Here is a 12,799-nt window from a genome sequence, read left to right as displayed (position 1 = left end):
ATTCCGCGAAGATCCGGGGAGAGGAGAGGTCGATCGGCCGACATCGAGAGCTCCACCTTCCCCGGCTCCCGGCCGAGCAATTTCTCTCCCTTCCGCACCCTGCGTCGCTTCCGGCCTTTTTTTCCCCGTCCTATCCACGCCGTAAAGGAGAAGCGAGCGGGATACGTTTATAGCGATTCCCTTCGAAGAAGACGTTCCCGTATATTTGCGCCCCGCTCCTTTCATTATGCGATTCCTCCCGGATTGTCTCCCCGCCCCCGCCCTCCGTCTTTGACTCGACTCGCTCGGACCCCGACTTTTATCGATTCCCATGCGAGAGTGCCCCTTCGTTAGCCCCGAGATTTCCATAAACTCTCCTCCTTTGCGCCGGGGATACGCGAGACAAAAGCCGAGACGACTCCTCTCGGGGAAGAGGGTGCCTCCCACTTTCCGGGCTCCTTTAAGGATCGAGATGGATGCGAAACGTCGCGCTTGTTATTGGACGCGGCCCCCCCTCTCGATTTCTCTTATCGGCCTCGAGATAAGCAGATTACGTGCGCCTCTCCTTCTACGATCTCTTTCCACGATCTTCCTCCAAGGGAAGATCCATGCGTAAGCCCCTTACGCGATATTTCGTCCGTGCCCTTTATCATTACCCTGGCCATTCACATGGAAATCGGGGAAAACGATTTTCCTGGAAAGCAACTTGCCTCTATATTTCATATGGTAAGCAACAATGCGATTCGGTAACGAGGGACTTTCAGCCTTAATATTCATTTAATAAAATAAATAACAATTCTCGGTGACAAATGAACTCGGCCTTAAAATAGTGTTCGCCGATTTCTAACGATTTCCCCTGATTCCTCGTCGGGTTTTTCCAGATAATGTCTCCGCGATTTCCAGCGATGAAATCCACGATTTCCCGAGTGAATACCCCCTCGTTATTGCCATTGTTATGGATAACGTTTTTCACGGAGCTTTTTTTTTTTTTGCAGAAATTCACCGCTTCGCGTGCGAGCTCGTCTCGTTCTTAGGGTACGCTTCCGGTTCGCCGCATCTCGCGGAAATCCCGCGCCCGGAAACAGGTCAGCCGCGGTCTCTTTTCTTTTCTCTTCTTCCTTTTTCGCGGTCAAGATTTAATTACCCCTGAAATCCCGTCTGGTCCCGACGTTAAAGCCTGGACTAATCCGGGAGAGGCATTACGGAACCCGCCGAGACTTGACTCGGTGGCCGCGCTAAGCCGCTGCGGATTCGCCGCTCGTGTTAACGTTAATCTTATCGTTAATCGATAAGCCGTTAAAACCTGCCGGAAGTATGTCCACGAGGGATGTTCCTAACGCATGGCAAAAGCTGGACAAATTGAACAATTCGAACGGTCGCAGGTGCAATTTGCGACGACGGTGCGGAGAAAAATTTATGGATGCGTTTCCTTACGCCGAGCGCGGTCAATTATCCGATATGAGACATTCAGGGGATCCTGGGGACTGGGGGAAATTCTTTGATGGGAAAACCCTGACCTAGGACGCGGCCGTATTTTACAATTACCGCGGCGGAGCCAATCTTGCTCGAGTAGATCACCATGAGCCGGGCCGCAGATTGGACACGTGTAAACAGCTCGCTTATTTGCGGCAGCTTCCCCCGTTTAGGTCCTGCCGGGAATTTCAATCACCCCCCGAAGGGGATTCTCCACACGTAAAATCTTCGGCAAAGGCTCGACCTCCCTGAAAAACCCATTTCCTTCCTCTCAAGCATTGTTTTCGAGTAATCGGAAATTACGACGTACGGAGGGCGCGTTAATCGTCCCGATTTTCCGCCTCTTATCGGCTTCCTTTCCGATCGATCGAGATCAATCGCTCCTCTCGAAGGTCCGCCTTCGAGAGGGACAAGGAACTCATAATTGGATCCGTTGAACGTGCCTTAATCGAACCGGATTAACCGTTGCCGGGGGTTAACGAGAGTTGTCGAGGACGTAACTACCTCGACGACGAGGTCGCGATAACGCGTGATAACGCGATACGCGGATTTTCGCTCAACCTCGGGAAATCGTCGCCGGAGTCGGAACGATCTGATCGATCCGATACGTTGTTTGGCCCACTCGTGGCGATCGAATTATGCGGAAATGTATTTAATTTGTCGTTATCAGGGGGAAGGGGGGTGGCGCCCTGCTGCGGGATTTCGGTCATTCGATTATATCGGGTCGATAGCGGAACCTGATCTATGCAATCTGTGTGATATATTTCGTGTATCCGATCTGTATGATCCATATGTTGATCCCGTACCTCACGGGTCCACGTAAGTGCATTCAAACGCGCCATGCGAGAAGGTAATTCCGCCCATGGGTATCGACACCGGGTTCACGCTCAGCTTGGAATCGACCATCGACCAAACATTCGCGATTTCGAGTCTCATTTGAATTCATACCGCATCTCCAATGCGGCCCCGGTTGTTCCCGTCCTCTTAAACTCTCCTTAAATCGATCTCGGTACTTCCTCCTTTTCCGGGGAGGCCGAGAAATCTGCTACTCGCCCATTCTATCGATTCCCTGTTCTTTCTCTTTTTCTTCGGTGAGACTTTCCACGATAGTCACGTGTACTTTGAGCATTTTCATACGATTGCAAATGTTAGTTGTATGTCGTTAGTGCGATCGTTGTTGCGGTAAGAGTGTCGCTTTATTAGGAATACTATTAATACTAATTAACTGTGCAAATGTCTTTATTTTTTCTGGTAAATTTATTTAACCGTTAGGGCGATTATTATCGCGGTATGAGTATTGATTTATCAAGGGTGCAATGCGTTAATCGGGCAAATTATCTTTATTTTCCAGGTCCCTCGGGATAATTCGATCCAGGACCCTCCGGCAATTTCCGATCCCTTCGGCCTCATTTCATGGAAAACCGCGGAATGGCTCTTTGATTCCCAACGGCATCCGCAAATATCGGGGAAAATGGGAAAAATTGATGCACGGCTCGGCCGAAGAATGCGCGGTGTTGCTCGGACGTGTATAAACGCGGAGGCGGGTATAATACGCCCGGAATAAAACCTGCTGGAAGTATTTTCGGTGTTATGCCTCCCCGAAACGCGGAAGTGCATCGACATCCAAGGGATTTGATGCTGGACCTGTCCGAACCGAACTGCAATTTATTTCTGCATATTTTCTGCCAAACGATGGATTACTTCCGCAAACTCTAGGTAAACTATCACTTAATTTCCCAGTTAAAACGTCAGAAAGTAAAGTTAAAGGACACTCTCCCCTCTTTGCAGGACATTTTGGACGTCGCGTTGACGAATAGATGCTACGGCTCCGAAACAGGAATTCCCTAATTGCAGGTAAATTTTCTATCGTCCTGCGAGAACGGTTTTAACGGGCAATTTTTTTTCTGGCGCATTTTCAAGCGTTTCGAGGGTTTTTATTAAGTGAAGTGAAACTTCTCGTTATAAGTGAATTATTCCCCTGCAGGGGTAGTTGGAGTTCTTTTTGGGCATCGAGAGTCCTGAAACGTCAAGAGAGAGGGAGAGGCGTTCATTCTGGCACGCGAACTTCTTGGAGAAATCCGAGCTCGAGAGATCATGAGCGCATCATCATAACGAATGTACTTCCGGGGGGAGGGTAAGTAGCGTTTAAAGAGTTCCCGGGTCATAGAGAAGGGTGTAAACCCCTTTCGCGTCCCTCGTCGTGGAGATCTTAATTCGTTAATCCGGTGGCGGTTTATTACGTCGGGCGTGGTAATGGATTTCTCTCCAGGTTTTGTCGGGGAAGTTGGAGGGTAGGTTTGCGTGCAAAACCCTCCGAGGAGGGTGGAGGGCGACCACAAATCCGCCTAATCTTCCATCCATCTGGCGAGCCGTCCCTTCCAGGACTCCCGGACGTGCACGAAAGCGAGCTTCATCGCCACCCCGCCAGGGAAAATCCCAACTTCGACCTGGATTCGATTTTTCACCAGGGGAGAAAAAATGGAAGACCCTCAGTCCGCCTCCGTAGATGCCCTACACCGTTATCGCAGTTTCCCGGGATTGTACTTCATGCAGCGTCAGGTTTACGCCGGGAATTCCTCCAATTACTCAGGATGAAGCATGAAGTCCCCCTCGGAACTCGTCCTCGTCCTCGATTGTAATTTGTTGAAGTCTCCGGGGCGTTTTTCTTCCCCCTGGGGGATCCAGCCAGGATGTAAGTGAAAAGAGTCATAAGTTACCCATCGTTCTCGCTTACCCTCTGGGGAGTGTTTAAGGAACGTGTGTGAGTTCCAGCGACTCGGTGAGCAGCGAGTTCTTCCTCGAGCGGGAAGTTGAAGAGGTCCTGGGATCAAGGATGGAGATGGAGTGGGAAAAAGTGGAGCCATTAGAGGGGGATAAAAAGGCGACCGTGAGAAATTATCGCACCCTCTCCAGGGCTCTGAAAATTTTTAAAAATTAAGGATGCTCGGGTTTGACGTTATGTTCTGTCTCCTTGTTTCAGGATCGCCCCTGAAGATGTCGTTGCCCTGGCTTCCAGGGTCCCTTTTTCCTTCGAGGCGTCATCTGGGAATCTAGCCTGGATAAAAGGGAGGAATTTGATTCCGGTCACGTGCGGCGTGTAAATATTTTTAGGCGCCCACCTGCCCGTCCCTAGGGAACGGGATGGGCGCGAAATCTGAAAATTGTGTTGGCTCGACCTTCGATTCCGGTGTTCCCGTCCGGCATCGTCGTGATCTGCCCCTTCCTTCTCTTCCTGCAGAGTGCATCGACTCTTCGGCAATGCTCGTCCTCCTTCTCTCCTCTTTTCTTCTCTTTCTTCCCCCCTCTCTTCGCGGCTCCTTTCGGCGGAAAGAGTGCGACAGGAGGTTTATTTTCGATTCGTCGAGATCGAAGGCGTCGTTCGGCCGATCCTAGTTTGGCAGACATCCTAGGTGTCGTCGGCGGCTAATAAAAGACCTGGTCGTTTGACGGTCCGGGTTAAATCGATCCCGATATCGCCTCGATCGCTTCTATCGCTCCGTTGACGTGGAGCTACCCGAGGAGGGATGATTTCCATTAGCGAGATTCGACTTCTTTAAAGTTCGCCCGCCGTCAAATTCCTGGACAATTTTTAAATCCCCGTTTTAAGACGTTAAATTCTTCGGACAAGAACGATGGAGTTGTACTCCTTGTAGACGTGTCGTTAACCGGGAGGCACTCGAGAAAGGGATCTTCTTACGATCGGGATTGAATTTCTCTGTCGTCCATGCGCTGCCACAAAAATCCTGGAAAATTCATGGATAATCCCAGAGTCGCCGTTTTCAGACGTCAAATTCTTCGGCAAGATCGATGCCGTCGCTTTAGGCGGGTAATTCTTGCAAACGTCCAAGCGGTCGGCATAGTCCTCGTTTATTTATTCCGCGAGTACCCTTCGATCAGTTCCTCCATCCATCAGCCGTCTCTCGCAGGGCGAGTCGCGGATCCGCGCAGCGCCTTTAATTCGCTTTCCTACGAGAGATGTCCGCGAGATGGCCGGCTGCCAAGCAGACACAATCCATACTATAAATACTGGCGCGCACCACTATCCCTATCCTGTCTCACCCTATCCCGGCTTCGATCCCGTCCCATTCCATGCCGTTCCGTTCCGTTCCGTTCCGCACGGCTACCCCGTGCCAGCTTCTCCCTCTCTCTCGTTTCTTCCGTCTTCCCTCCTATTTCTCGCTCCGTCGTCCTCTCCGCAGAATGTCGTGTCTCTTTTCCCCGCGAAAGCCGCAGTCGCCGAAGAGGAGGACGAAAAGATTGAGGGAGAGACGGCGATCGAGAATCGGGACTGTTAGACAGAGAAAGACGGACGAGTCGCCGGATGGAGGGACGGAGACGGAGCGAGATTCGCGACATCTGTGAGCCGATCTCTGAAGCGAGTCTACGATCTCTTCGCCCGTTCCGACACCTCTTCTCGCCGTCTCGCGGGGATTCCGCGCCGGAAAGATCTCTCAGCGGTGAGAGCTCCTCGACGACGAGATACAGGATCGAAACGGAAACTCCGCATCGACGGCTGGACTGACAAGGAAGACGACTCACCTCGCTCCGGTGACCGTGTCCGCCATCTTGTAAAACGTAGTTTAACGGTCTCTGGCGGATTCGATTCGATGGTCCTCGCAAGTCTGGCACGGGTAGGGCTGAAAATAGTCGTCAATTGAAATCGGAATTCTCTGCTAGGAATGTAACTAATAATACCTGGGAGGGAATCGAGGACAAAAATTGATTTCTTCCTGGGAACGCGCGAACCAACATGCCGCCACGTCGTGGCATGTCGGGCATTCTCTCGGCGGGCCCCCAAATACTTTCAAGGAGTTCAGCTTTATTTTCGGGGGCTGCGATCGATTCCGGCTATGCCGGGCCGCCATATTGAATTCTGGGGATAGAACCGCGCGGGTAATTGGTCGGTCCCGTTCGGATAACTCACTAACGACCAATTACCGGACGCCCTCAGGAATTCCAATATGGCGGTGGCGTCTCCGATCGACGAGTTCGAGTTTTCAGCGAACGGAAAGGGCGAGCACTCGGTATAATCGGAGTTTTGGGAGAGGTGCAGGGTCTAGACCGAGCCCTTCGCGTCGTTCGAACGGTTTTCGAACGGTTTTCAAACCCGAAGGGCGAATCTCGAAGGTGGCGTCAAAGATGGCGCGCATGTTTCGTCCCGCGACCGCGAGCGTCGTCGAGCGAACGTTTATTGGACGGTTATTAAATATAATGCCGCAAGGCGTGGCCCCCTTTGAGAAACTTTCCCGATAACTTTGTCAAGTTTTCTAAAAGGGTCCCTTCTCGTCCCCTTCTATGTCGCCCGCAAAGCCGTTTCCGTCTCGTCGCGCCGAGCGACGTCGCGGTTCCGGGGCGTCCCGCTCGCGACGTGGCGGCGCTAACGTCGCGACGAGCAAATGCGATTGGGCCTGCTAGAGGGAAGTGGCGAAGAGCTCGGATGGACGTCTTCAGACGCCGTCAACCGCGGTTTTCCTTCTCGATGGCTTCGAAATGAACGGGAAATATATTTTATTAATCTAATGTAGTTACGGAGCGCCACTATGGCGCATCCCTCCCTTCCCACGTACTTGAAGCGGTGAATATAATATTCATACATAGCAATATATAAATTCGCCCTTATAATTTATGTACAATAATTACAGATGATGCAGATGATGCAGCTTGTCGGCCAGATACCCCTGGAGGATCAATAACCCGCTCGATTCAATTAGGTATAAATGTAATTAGGGAATATGGACGCGTAATTTTATCATTCTGCAAAGGGTCGAGTATATTTATACCGGATTAACGTTTCAGGGTAGAAAAGAGAGGCGTCGGTGGCGTCCATGGCGTCGCCCTGCGTCCCTCTTCGGATGGGCCAGCTCCCCGGAGACGAGCGGCCGTTAATGACGTCGCGCGAGGACCTCTTAACGAGGCTAACGTTGCGAAAGGTTCGTGTAAACGGCAGACAACGGTCCAGGTGAGGCGTCGCGACGCGTCAATTAGCACCGAGGGTCGACGCCGACCGAGGGCGCCGTCGAAACCTTCCCCTCGGGGCTAACGAACCAATTTGCCTTCGACCATGCCCTGGGAGGTGCCTGGTCCTATGGCTCATTTTTGGTACGGTTTACTGGTCTCCAGGATCCCGAAGACCGTCCCTTAAATTCCTCCCGGGAAATTCCGGCAAATTTCTCCGTGTAACCCCATCGGAGACGATTGCGGCTGATAAGGAAGTTCGAAGCTCCCCTGATCCAGGTGTAACTTGATTTCCGGCAGGAATCTCCGGATGAACTCGACTCGTCGCCAATGCCATTAGGATGACACGCCATGGCTTTTAGCCGCCCGACGAACATCGGCACAAATATCCAAACTGGCCCGGAGAAGTTAATGCTAAGCTCAGGAGGGATGCATCCCCGAAACTCGCGACCACCCTTCTTGAATGCAATTGCCGCCTTCGGCTTGTGAGGGTCTAGTCGTGGTGCTTGATTTTGAAATTTACATGAAATTTATATTATAAGTTACGTTGGTGTTTTCGCTAAGAGTCACGTTATCCTAGAAATTACGTTGATTTATTTTAAAAAATAAGTTATACTAAAAATCACGTTATATTATAAATTACGTTGACTTACTGAAATAATGTATCTTTTAGCCGCCAGGGTGAACATCCGAACTGGCCTGAAGGAGTTAATGCTAAACCGAGGAGGGGTGCATCCCTGAATCTCGTGACGACGCTTCTCGAATGCAAACTACGGCTTCGGCTCATGATAGCGCGGTTATAGAGCCCGATTCCGGAATTTACATTAAATGCAGGTTGAGTTCAGGAGGCGTTATCACTTGCTAGCGTTATTACGTATACAGCCTTCCGTGCTCCGAAATCTCTCCTCAAGGTTCCTCGGAACCGATGAAGAGCCGCTCCTCAGGGCGAAGAATATGAATCGCGAGTCGTGATTTAATCTTGCAGAGCGCAAATCTAGTAAAGTATATTCGGTATGTGCAGAGATTTTGAGGTTGATCTCGGCGCACTACGGCTTTTCGGGTTCTGACCCAAATCGCGGCTCGGAACGCCAGGAATCTGATGACGAGGGGACGAAGAGCCACTTCCATGGGCGATTTCAATTGCGAGTCGTGATTTAATTTCACCTCCCTTGAAATCTCCCTAGTATCGCGATGCTCCTTTTCAGTGGAGCATTCGCAAAGCCGAGTACCCCAACCGCGATTTTGCCGGTTTAATGTTAATGTTCTTAGGTATAGAGAAACTGTTGGTTTCAGGTGCTTACTCGGCACGGGAAGAGGCCATCAGACCCGTGGGCTAACGCGAGATTAAGGGAGCTTTTCGAACCGAGCTCGGATTACGGCTATCATAAATCATGCTCCCATTTGCCAGGGCAATAAGAATGCAACTTGGGAACCATTCCCGCTTTGTGGACAAATAGGAAAAACCGAACGATCGCGTACCCATTGTTACGAATATCCATCGACTTTGGAAATTGACTCACTCTTCCTTTACTCACCGAGAGGGTGCGCTGGTGTAACTCGCGAGGAATCATTCCTTGTTTTTCTATCGGCTTTAAATTAAATCGGGGAAAGCCGATCGTCCAGGGACTCTTTTATTCATTTAGAGTGCTCCGGGGTAATTCGTTGAGTCGGTGAAAAAAAAAAAAGAGAGAAAAAGAATCGTGGCTAACATTTCCGCCAACTTAAATTAATCTGGAAGAAGGCTGATCGTTGCGTGGAGCTTACGGAGCTTCCCGGCAATGGCGGGCTTCAGATTCCGATATTTCGTTGGAGGATGTTACCGTGGAAATTAAGCCTGGCATTGGCGTATTCGGCAAACCGATAATTCCTCGACGAACATTTTCAGACAGGCTAAGGGTATCCACGGTTAATTCTGGATTTTAATAATTATTCCTCTGCGGTTCACCTTGCGAAACGCCGTAACTATGCCGCGACGCGTCTCTGTTGTTCTGTGCTTCGCTTTTTTAGTTTCGATTGTTCCATACGTGGATTTAAAGTCGCCCTTTGCGAGCGGAGCTGCGTTAATTAATTAATTAATTTGCGAACTCGCAAATTGTACCGGCGTTGATTAATCGATAGGGGGAGAGAGAGGCTCCGGTCGCGCTTCTCTACTTGTTTTTGCAGAACTGACGGAAAAGTTCTTCCGACTCGTTCTCTGCGTTATTATAATTGGCTCTCGGTCTCTCTCTCTCTTTCTCTCTCGAGGGGGTTTCCGATAGTTCCCGTTTATGAACTTCGTCATTATTTCCCGTCGGGTACAACGTTTCGGGGAAATCACCTTATGCGACTCTTAACACCGCGGAACTCCCGATTTTCCCGAGGAGCAAGTGAAACGAGACCGAAAATGATCATATGAATAAGGTAAATACTACGTTGCATAAACAAACATTTTAAACTGCAATAACCACCTGAGTAATATTTAAACGATCAACGCAGAGGTTTGTTAAAATTCCCGGGAAATACCCATAGGACTTCCTGATCACGAGATTTAATCCCGTTTCTCGGTATCCGTAGAAATTCCTGGAATTCTGGCGTAAAGAAGAAATTAAAAATTGTAATAACCAACCGGGCAATATTTAAATTATTAACGTAGAGCTACCTCTGTCGATTTGGCTCAAATTCTCGGAAAATAGGATTTCCTGATCACGAGATTTAATCCGGTTTCTCGGTATCCGTAGAAATTCCTGGAATTCTGGCGTAAAGAAGAAATTAAAAATTGTAATAACCAACCTGGCAATAATTAAATTACCAACGTAGAGCTACCTTTGTCGATTTGGTCAAAATAGGATTTCCTGATCACGAGATTTGGTCGGGTTTTCCAGTGTCCCAAGAAATTCCTGGCATTCTAACCACGTCGTGCCTTAAAATTTAATGCTCCGCCAAATGAAATCCGAATGATGAACGCCGCTCCTACCTGTCGGCATTATCGACCCCCTCCGAGGCCGCTGCTGGCGTTTACGGATGTATATACACAATGTCAAGAGAAATTCCCTAGAAATTCCTGGCTCCTACCCGCGACAGTCTCCCCTTCAGCCCTTTAAAAAGTTTCTCGCGGAGCCGCTTAGGTAAATGTCGCGTATCACCCGGCCCCTCGCTAAATATCGCCAGGGAGGGACTTTTCAAAACTCCGTCGAAACTAATTTCTGAATCCCCTTTCGCGCCATCTACAAATTCACCTAGCGAGTGGAGACTGCAAATCCGCGAGAGATCGGCGAGAAATATCAAGAGACGCGTCTTGTATTTCTGTCATTAGTAATCCTGATAAAAATGAGTAAAAATATCCGTCATTATTTCTTTTTTTCTTTCCCAGAATATTCGCCATTTCGTCAAGGTGATAAAAATTCCTACGGGATATTCTTCGTCATTCTTTCTAGAATGTCCATTTTGTGAAGGTAATCAAAATTAGTATAGAATATTTTTATTTCCTTTTTTCTAGAATTTCCGGCATTTTGGAAAAGTCCCTGCAGCTTGAAGGTCGCGGGACAGCGACTCGTCCTTACGTTCGGGTAAATTCATCTCCAGGCTGGTGTCCTGGAAAAAAGGAATGAAAAGACGTCCTCCGACAGGAGTCGTCGGAGGACCTCTAATTTGGAGAGAAAGCTCCGACGTCGCGACGGCCGACGAGCGCGTGCGTCCGTCGGTAATGATCGGGCAATAAGGAAGCGTCGCAGCGACGTGGCAAGTGCGGAGGTTCCCGACGACCCTGGAATTTATTTCCCCCCATAAAACACCTCCTCCCTGAGGAACCCTCGAGGGTTGAGGTCCTCTTCGTCCTGTTGCCCCTCTCCGGCGAGCGACGCGTGCGGCGGCGCTCCTGACGCGACGTCTCCTGGCGTCTTCCGACTCCGCGCGACGTCTCGACTCGGATAGGCAAATTTAAATACCCCTCAAGGGATTAGTTCAGTGCGCCCGTTCTCCATTTTGGGAGCAATTGATAATAACGAATGCGTTTTACTTGCTCTTCGCAGCATCCACCTGTATAAGAGGTAACGGAGTTATCAATGATTCTCTTGGTGATAAAATTCCGCTCGACATATTTTCCGACCGAACTTCACTCGCAGCGACTGGACGCACATTTTCGTCGCATCTACTGAGATAAAAATCGAGGAAAGAAGGAGTTGTCAATAATTTTCGATGATGAAGAAAATCCAAGTCGTTGAATTGATAATAACGGATGCGTTTTACTTGCTCTTCGCAGCATCCACCTGTATAAGAGGCAACGGAGTTATCAATGATTCTCTTGGTGATAAAATTCCGCTCGACATATTTTCCGACCGAACTTCACTCGCAGCGACGGGACGCACATTTTCGTCGCATCTACTGAGATAAAAATCGAGGAAAGAAGGAGTCGTCAATAATTTTCGATGATGAAGAAAATCCAAGTCGTTGAATTTCATCCCAGGGAGAAAACGCCGCGTCAAGCGTCGTTTCGTGTCGGCGCGTGCCAAAGATGGCACGCGCGGCCTCGCCTCTTCTGCCTAGATTAATGCCAGATAATCGAGAGTCGCGATGATCTTGGCGCATCCTTCTCTGGTGCGACGCCACCGCCCCGACACTCGGTTTAATTACGAGCCACCCCTTCCCGCTTTCTGTTCAAGCGCCGCGTAATGTATACAGTCCCGAAGGAGCGTGAGGACGTTCTCCGTGCGACAATGCCGCATCCTCGAGAACATTTTAGATCCACCCTGGAATTGGGCATCCTGGAATTGGGCACGAGAAGGACGCCCGGAAAAGGGATCGATTCCTGAAAACCAGGAAACGATGTCGCGGGAAATAAAAACCCAGAAAACAAAAATCCAACTTCCATGACAGAGCAATGGCGACTGCGAAGAAAATGACAATACGGCCGAATTGTACCTTGAGAAAAAAAAAATCAACCAGTGGAATATCTCATTAATTTAATTACAATAAGAATTTCACTCGAATAAACTCAAGTAAATTGTGAGAATTCCGAAGAAACGTTGCATCCAATTTACTGGAATTCATTCCAGTCCATTGGATTATTCTTTGAATTGACAAAATACTTCATTTATTTCGTTTTCTTTCCCCCAGGATAATAATTCCCGTTTTCGAGGGGAATTCTTGGAATTATTTCATGGAAAAGAGGATTTCCCTGGGAATTGTCGTGGGATACCATTTCTGTTAACTCCTCATCGGTGATAAGAGAGTGTCACGTGGAGAGACGACCGAGAGGGCTGACGGGTGGCAGGTGGTTAATGCATTTTAAAATCCAATGTCTGCCTTTCTTCGTCGCTCGCGTCCTCGCCGGAAGTATTTCCCAGGGGAGCCGGCAGATTGGAGATTACGATGCAGTTATCCTCCTTTAATCCCTGTAGGGCCCCATCGGAGTGTA

The 12,799-nt window shown here is 49.4% G+C and overlaps 1 long non-coding RNA gene across 1 annotated transcript; it reads left to right on the top strand.

The window, feature by feature from the left end:
- Positions 1-6,881: 6,881 nt before the first annotated feature.
- Positions 6,882-7,848, top strand: LOC105701147. Its single transcript, XR_001104180.1, has 3 exons — positions 6,882-7,163; positions 7,249-7,382; positions 7,708-7,848. It is a non-coding gene; the product is annotated as an uncharacterized LOC105701147 (long non-coding RNA).
- The last annotated feature ends 4,951 nt before the right edge of the window (positions 7,849-12,799 follow it).

This window comes from Orussus abietinus, unplaced genomic scaffold, assembly GCF_000612105.2.
Source record: "Orussus abietinus isolate OABI.00-Male unplaced genomic scaffold, Oabi_2.0 scaffold28, whole genome shotgun sequence".
NCBI classification, from domain to species: Eukaryota; Metazoa; Arthropoda; class Insecta; order Hymenoptera; family Orussidae; genus Orussus; species Orussus abietinus.
This window is presented reverse-complemented; position numbering and strand designations above follow the sequence as displayed.